We start from the raw sequence: 9,139 nt of genomic DNA on the forward strand, positions 1-9,139 counted from the left end.
ATGTGGCTCAATAGTCAAGTGCCCCTGAGTTCAACACACACACACACACACACAAAAAAAAAAAAAAAAAAAAAAGAAAAGAAAAGAAAGAAAGAAAGAAAAAGAAAAGAAAGAAAAAGAAAAACTGTGGAGGGGAAGTGATGTACTTTGTACTTAATTGCTCAATTTTCTTTCTCAATCTTTTCTAAAAATATTTTTTAATTAAACACACACATGTGAAACCTGACAGTGAACATCCCCATGGAAAGAAATGACCATAGACATTCTTTTTTAAAAATTATTTTTAAAAAATTTTATTTGTTCTTTTTAGATTACATGTCCCAGAGTACATTTGACACACCATACATACATGGAGTATAACTTAGGATCCCATTCTTGTGGTTCTACAGCATGTGGAGTTTCACTGGTCGCGTTTCTATATATGAGCATAGGAAACTTATGTCAGATTCATTCCACTGTTTTTCCTATTCCTATCCCTCCCCTCCCCTCCAGACATAATTCTTAATTGTTAATGCAAAAATATTGAAAACATTCTGCTTTAGTCGGCTATTTTGCTGCTGTGACTAAAGGACCCAACCAGAACAATTTTACAGGAAAAGTTTATTTGGAGTTCACGATTCAGAGGTCTTAGTCTACAGGAGGCCAGCTCCGTTCCTTGTGGCTCAAGGTGAGATAGAACATCATGGTGGAAGAGTGTGGTGGAGGGAAGTGGTTTACATGGTAATCAAGGAGCAGAGAGAGACTCCATTCTCCAGATACAAATATTTACCTCATAGCCCCGCTCTCAATGAACCACTTCCTCCAAACACACCCCACTTGCCTCCAGCCACCACCCAGTTAATCTCATCAGGAACTAATCCACTGATTAGGTCAAAGCTACCACCCAATCATTTCTCCTCCAAACCTTCTTGAATTATCTCACATGTGAGATTTTTGGGGGACACCACATCTAAACCATAACACATTCCCTTTAAGATGAGGAACAAGCCAAGAATTATCCACATACCTATTCGGCTTGGTAGTGAAGGTGTCAGAGAAGTAGAGTACAAACAACTGGAAACAAAACAAAAACTGCCATTCCTTACAGATGATTTTATTATTTCCCTAGAAAACATGACAAACAATCTACAGAGATTTTAGGTTGAGCTTATCAAAACTCTTTTTTTATAAAAGCAATATTAAAAAGTCAACTGCTTCCCTAAATGTGAACAACAAATTAGAATGCCATTTTAAAAATATCATTTATAATACCAAGAGAACATAGAATAGTCAAGCAGAGTAATAATGCAAACGTGGTAGAATGTCAATATTTGGAAGATCCAAGGTAAAGGAAATTTTTGTATTACTTTATATTTTTCCTTAAATCTGTAATTATTTTAAAATGTAAAACCTTTTGTTCACAAAATAATGCCCTGAAGAAAATAAAAAGATAAGCTAAAATAAAAGAAAATAAAAAGATAAAACAAAAATATATTTACAACTCACGTAACTCTTAACTGACATTTGAAAGGCATAAAATTTTTCTACAAATCAATACAAATGAGAAAAACCAAAAGAAAAATGGTCAAAATGGTTGAACACACATTGTGTAGAAAAGAAGGTACAACACATCCATAAATAAATGAAAAGCTGTTTCAACTTGTTAGTAATCACTAAATGCCAATTAGTATTATAGTAAAATGCCACCAGAATGCCAAAATTTTTTACATTAGCCAATATCGAGATGTAGATGTTGGAGAATTATGTAAGCTCTCACACACTACTTATGGGAATTAAAATTAAAATTTGTACAGGTCCTTCAGCAAACATTTCAGCATTATAAAAAACTGAGCTCATGCATACACTAAAATCTAACAACAATTCTACTGGAGGTATTTACCCTAGAAAATTTCTTACACCCGTGGATGTACACAGAATGTTCACAGTAGCTCTGTTAGCTAAGCCAGAGACCACCCAAATTGCCATCAGCAGTAAAATGAATAAATAAACTGACATATACCCACATGTGAAAGCCAGGTAGCAGTAAAATGGAATAAACCACAAAGATATGAATCAACTTGAGCAAATCACCAAAATATAGTGTTAAAGAAATTGAGTAACACTGTGGATAACCAAGTCAAAGCCAGACAAAAATAACGTATGCTGTAAGAAGTCCATGTAATCCATAGGGTGGTCATAGTAGGAAGATGGTCCAAAGTGGGAAGAAATGTTCTAGTTTTTCATTTTGTGTGTCACTTTACAAGTTGGTAACACTGTCCGTTTCTGATTTGTGTACTTTTCTCTATGTATATTCTATTTCAATAAAATGTTTACTAATAAAAAAGGAAGTTGAGTTACAAAAGAACATATAATGCAACATTTCATTCAATATAAAAAGTCAAAACACACACACACACACACACACACGTTAAACAACCCTAATCTGAAAAATTTTTTTTTAATTTTTTTTTAAGAGAGAGAGAGAGTGGAGAGAGAGAGAGAGAGAGAGAGAGAGAGAGAGAGAGAGAATTTTTAATATTTATTTTTTAGTTCTCGGTGGACACAACATCTTTGTTGGTATGTGGTGCTGAGGATCGAACCCGGGCCGCATGCATGCCAGGCGAGCGTGCTACCGCTTGAGCCACATCCCCAGCCCCCTAATCTGAAAATTTAAAAACCAAAATGCTCCAAAATATCTGAAACTGTTTGAGTGTTCACATGTTACTTACAAATGGGAAAATTTCACCCTTGACCTCATGTGATGAGTCAAAGTCAAAAGGCAGATCCACTAAAAATATTATATAAAATTACCTCAGCCTATTTGTTTAAGGTGTATATGACAAACGAATGAATTTTGTTTAAACTTGGGTCTCATCCTCAAGATATATCAATATGTGTATGCAAATATTCCAAAATCTAACTAACAAAAATCCAACAATCTGAATCCAACAATCTGAATCCAACAATCTGAAACACTTTCAGTCTCAGGCATTTCAAATAAGGGCTTGTCTACCTGTACAGCTGGTAAAGGAAAAGGAGCAAGGGCCCTCAAATAGAATGCTAACAATGTTCTATTTCACAAGCTTCATGGTAAATACATGAAGTTGTATCATTATTTTTACACTACATATGCATAATATAGATTTTTATAATAATATATATTTGTATAATATATTTCACAATTTTTGAAAAAAAATCTCTGAGTACCTAAAATCCCCATGGCACCTGCCTTGAGGTGGGAGTGGACTTTGTTTTCTCTGTGCAGACGTCATCAGTGAGCTAGCTCAGCCACACACACTTCCGTACCATGTCCCTTTAAGCAAGTGTCTTTTTTCCAAGCTGTGAAGAAGACAACCACATCTACATCACAGGACAATGACACTTCACAAGCATTCAGTGAAGTCACTGGTCTATACAATACTCATCACTCAGTGGACTTTTGAGAGGTGGTGGCTTTTTAAAGTGGCAGTGGCAAGAGTGTCACTCATGGGTAGAGTGTGTGCTTAGCATACAAGAAGTCCTGGGCTTGACCCCCAGCACTGGGGAAAAAAATGGCAACCCTAATAGAGGCGTTAGGAACTTTTAAACACACTTCCAAATGTCCTTTTCCTGGTTATATTGACACCAACCAACCAGCAGCTCTCTCAGAGAGCTGGCGATGGTCATCTGGGGGTGTGATCATTCATTTGTGATGCCAGGGCTCCAGCAGGCCCTGTGTCTCATGCTCCCTGGGGGCACCAGAGGTTTGCTCCTTCATTAACATCTCTGCAGCTCTGCTGAAAGGAGCCCCAGCCTATCATTTAGTCTTGTTTTTAAAAATACACACTGGGCGCCTGGAATTGTCTCTCATTAGCAAGAAATAACAGTAATGAGACTCTGTGTTAACATTCAGGGGGATTTTTCTCTTTCAAAACAAAATTTTTAAATTCCTTGTACCCTTGAAAGTTAAACAGATTCAGCCTTAAGTCTCCCTGAACTAGAAGGTCCTTGGATGGATTTGATTCCCGGATGCTGACCTCAGGAAGATCATGATGAGAGGTCAGTGGTGCCTTTCATTTGTCTGATTTCCCAACTAGACTGCAAGCAAGCCTGCATGTCTTCCTCATTTTCACATTCCCTCCTGCAGGCTTGGCATGCAGTAGGTGCTCAATAAAAGTTTCCTGGCCTGAAATTAATTGCTTAGGGGAAAAAAAATTGATGCCCGGAGTCTACAGGTACATCCAAAGGGTCAGCAGCAACTTTGCAACCATGGTACTTGGCATCATGAACTAGTGAATTACATGATGAATTAATTGTTTAATTAACTAACTGATTAATGGGGGCGGAGCTGGGAACTGAAAATTACTGTCAAATAAAAATCAAGAAAAAATCAACCTTGCTGACTGCAAAAAAAAAAAAAACAAAGCAGTAAATGGACTTTCCAAGAGTATGAGTTCAACAGAGAGAGAGAGGGTCTGAGTGCTGATGTCTAGAAAGGAGACCCTCTGTCTCACTGAGCTATTTGTCTTTGATGGATGTTATCTTCCAGCAGTCACTGAAGAGTGTTGTCACCACGAGTAAATCATCACCATGTTCAAGAACAGTCTCTGTTCATAGACCTGGCTCTTCCCCCAAATCAGAAACCCCTGGGTGAGCCAGGCTTGTAGGGGGATTTTTATCCAGAGGGGCTCTGCACATGGCTAACTAGATGAGTGCTAGGCTGATGAGACCTCCCTTATTAAGTTTGAACTAACGACCTTCAGCTCAGACTGAAGGTCAGAGTCAGTCAGGATGCACGCTGGGAGCTCAGATGGAGTCAGCTCCCCCCTTGCACAGGAGGGACAGATTTCCAAATAAAAATTAGGTTACTCTCAGCAATTGGAAGGGATGATGGGCTGTCCAATGGGGCCAATGTCTGCTACCAAAATGGGATGTGTGTCTGAAGATGAGTAATTTGGACTGGAAGGTTGAGGTTTCACAGTCTCTCCTCAGAGAAGGAACACAGCCCAGCTGAAGCTCCAGGGCCCAGGCTAGCCACTAGTTTGCTACATGGCTGAGCCAAATGCTTCTCTCTAGTTCTCGCCATTTCCTCCTCTGTAAGAGGAGGGGCCCAGGCTGGGTGATCTCAAAGCCTCTCCAAGTCCTGAAACTTGACAGGTCTCTTATTTCTCACTCCTGCCTGGCACTTCGGGCAGGTAAGAGAGAAAATAGTTACTAACCCCGGGACCACCCTGGCTGTGGTTCGTGGGCACAACAAATATGAGCTCCTTTCTTGTTACTTGGGAGGGAGCAGCTTCATTGGAGTCATTGGATTTTGAGGTTCTTTTTGTCACTTGACTAATGGTGATGATATTTTAAAGGATGGTTTGAAAAATCGAGAATTTCAAGTTTCTCTCTAAGCTCTCCTCAAACACTTCTCAGACTGTAACTCCTTCAAATTTGGTAATTGGAGCAAAAACAGGCCTTCCTGTGTAGGAAAAGCTATAACTGAATTGAATGAATGAGTCTGATTTCTTCCAGAGCAGGACTGCATCTTAGTTTTGGGTTCCTGGTTCTACTGCAGAGCTTAGCATATAAGGAGATATTTTGTTAAGTCAGCAGACATGAATTAAGTACCTATGATATGTCCTGGGACCTTGCAAGACTCTAGGGATGGTTACATAGCGTTCTGGCCCCCAAGAAGGCCCTGGTCAAAAGGGAGATATATGGGTTAACAGACAAATATGATATTGGGGGCATCTGTGAAAGGGGCAGTAAGATGGGAAGATGGCTGAGAGAGCACCCAGCCCAGGAGTGGGGAGTCAGGGAAGGGTTTATGTTGCTGGCATGGAGTGGAACAGGAAGTTCAATCCCGGTGGAGCCTCACTGAGACAGAGACAATGAGAAGCAGAATGTAGACCTTCCAGGGCCCTGATGTCTAAATAAGGCTTCACTTTAAGGGCAGTGAGCAGCCAGCTGCAGATTTGAAAAAGAGAATAAACACATGTGCACTGATTAATAAATGCTGGTATAAATCATTACGCATGGAAATTTCCTCATCTAAAAAATACAGGGGTTGGTGTAGATGATCACCAAGATCCTTTCCTGTTGTGACATTCTGTGAGTCCTTTTAGGTTTCCACTATGATTCGGGTCAAAGTCTCTTGCTTCTTGCCTCCTCTCACCAGCAGCAGAGGTTACAGTGAGCAGAATAATGGAATCCTGGGCGCACGCGGCCTCCCCCTCTGGCCCTGCGCTAGACAGATGAGCACGTTCCATTACAGGGGGTGAGACGGCGTCCTGCGTGACCAGCCTCGCTCCGATCCATCCATCAGTCGATTAACGGTGGCTGAAAGCCACTTATCGGGAGGGCTCCTGCCCTTATCACTGTCACCGGCTGCAAATAAACATCGACTTTATGCCGAGTTTCCATATTTAACCACGTTTAAGTAACTGCTGATACTTTCATTACATGACATTTGCACTTCGGAATTTAAAATTAGACACACGCACGCAGCTTCTCCACCAAAGAGAAGAGCCTCGGCGGTTTGGGGGCCTCCCTGCCATTTGTTTTCAAAGAAAGGAAGCTTCAAAGTGAATCCTGCAGAACACGAGGATTTCTTGTTCTCTAAAAACAGTATCGACAAGAAACAGATTAAGACGAGGGTAGTCTTGTCTTTATTTTAAAAGGTCAACGCCTCATGTAAAAACTGTAACACATCAATAATGGATGAGATGCATAAATGATATATCAAAGTCAAGAAATCCAGGCCTCTGAAGAGCAGAGAAATCTTTCCCTTTTGAGCTGGGTTTCACAATATGAAAGCTTAATGCCACACCAGTTCATTACTTGATGATGAAAGATAATGTAGATCTAGGCTGAGTGTTAATTAACAAGCACATTTTACTGGCTCAGGTAAGGTGGATGCAAATCCTGGGCTTTCAGAGCTGCAAGGAAAATACTTAAATATGACTTTGGGGAGGTTCAAAGATGAGGGGCTGAAAATCATAATATGATAACATACATATGACTTTGGGTACGGCCACAGGGGCTGTTTTACAACTTGCAATAATGGGTCTTCAGGCAATTTTAACTGAATTTCAGAAATTTCCAAGGTTTGTTTCTATTTGGTTGAGTTTTAAAATTTTAAATGGACTTTCTTCCAACTTCTCCTGCTCTGAACTGCTATAATGTTGAAAAGGAGAAAATAAGCTAAAGAATCAACTATAGCAGGTTTAATGAGTTACAATGGGTTCCAAAGAAGCACGCAAAATATAAAGTGAAAAGCTTAAATAAGCAATGGGAAGTGCAAATTCTTGACAAATGTAAAAAATTAAAACGTATAAAAAATATCTCCAAAGAAACAAAGCACACATTGAGATGAACTGAAAATAAATGAGAAATGAACAAAAACTTTTACTGTTTGACATCTCCAGGTTCTTCTTTATATTATTCCTTTAATCATTAATTACTTAATTTTTATATCAAAATAAGTACTTATAAAAAATCAGGATATGATATTAAAAGTATAGATAATATTTAAAGTATAGTTAAAGCATCTACTTTGCCCAGAGGCATCCTCCATTGTTAATTCCATCATTTATTACCTGTGATATCTTATCTAACCAATCCTCAATTTAGTACATTCAGAATGTGTGTTACAAATAAAACAAAAAATGAAATATGGAATGAGAATAAATTTTAAAATTGAAAATTTAAAAAGGGGGTATATAAAACCTCATTGAGGACAATAAAACCTTCCCATTGTTTTCCAAAGTTGCCTGTGTTAAACCAAGAAAGTAGCAAATCCAATGTCTGTGGTAATTACTTTCACCCAAATCATTTGTTCAGCCAAATGGTTGTCTCTTGGTTTTGACCAAGATTTTTTCCATTAACTTACTTGGTATAATTTAGTGCAACTGTTAGCTTAGAATAAAACCAACCATGAAGTTGAGCCCTGTGAAATGTCTCTTCTGCCCCATCACTAACAGATATCTATCTGAGGAGAGAGAAAGTAACCATCACACGATATTGTCCCCACATTAGTTTTTCTTAAACAGTAAAACAGAGTTAGTTTTCATCCAACTCAGTAAGCCCAGGAAGCAGTAAATAACCTCAAGAAACTCTGGTTCTTAAAATTCTTGAAATCAGAAATATGATCATTAAATAATTTTTTTTCTACTGAAGAGGTAATAAGCACTTTTAATATAATTTTGTATTTAAAAAAGAAAGATTGAGCTCATTCATTAAGTAATTGTATACCTCTAATTTGGTAAAATTACAGGATAAAGATAGAAGATGCCTGAGAGATTTCCTTCCTTCCTTCCCCTCCCTCCCTCCCTCCCTCCCTCCCTCCCTCCCTCCCTCCCTCCCTCCCTTCTTTCTTTCTTTCTTTCTTTCTTTCTTTCTTTCTTTCTTTCTTTCTTTCTTTCTTTCTTTCTTTCTGCCAGCAAGGGACTTTTGGGATACGAGGGATCACAATTATGTGACATCAATGCTGACTCTCCCTAGTCCTTACTCTGAGCAGATATCATCAGTTGATCACAGCACTTTCTCCCCAGTTCTTATCTTATGCCATTCTCCTATTTGTTGGTTACCTTCTAGCCAGCCTTTGGTCCCTTCATGCCAACTTATTTCTGCCCTGGTATCTTGGTGCTTGCTCTCTCCCCTGACTTGAAAGTCCTCCTACAGCTCCTCAACATGGCCGCTGTCTTCTCAGCATTCACTTCTTTGGCAAAACATCTTCCTATCAAAAGATGCCCTGAGCCGGGCACGGTGGCACCTGCCTATAATCCCAGTGACTTGGAAGGCTGAGGCAGGAGAATCATGATTTCAGAGCTAGCCTCAGCAGAAATCAAGGTGCTAAGCAACTCAGTGAGACCCTATCTCTAACTAAAATACAAAAAATAAAAAAAGAGGGCTGGGGATGTGGCTCAGTGGATGAGTGTCCCTGAATCCAACCCCCAGTACCAAAAAAAAAAAAAAAAAGAAAAAGAAAAAAGAAAAGAAAAAAAGATGCCCTGAAAGTATCACTATCTGAAACTACCTTACTTTGCAATTGTTTGTTTGCTAATTTGTTACCTGTCTCTCTCTGCTAGAATTCAAGCTCCTTGTCAGGAACTTACTATCTGTTCACAGCTCTGTCCCCAGGGTTAGAGCATGCCTGCTGTACTGCAGGCCTCACTAGACATATATTAAATGA

The sequence above is a fragment of the Ictidomys tridecemlineatus genome, chromosome 4 (assembly GCF_052094955.1).
Source record: "Ictidomys tridecemlineatus isolate mIctTri1 chromosome 4, mIctTri1.hap1, whole genome shotgun sequence".
NCBI classification, from domain to species: domain Eukaryota; kingdom Metazoa; phylum Chordata; class Mammalia; order Rodentia; family Sciuridae; genus Ictidomys; species Ictidomys tridecemlineatus.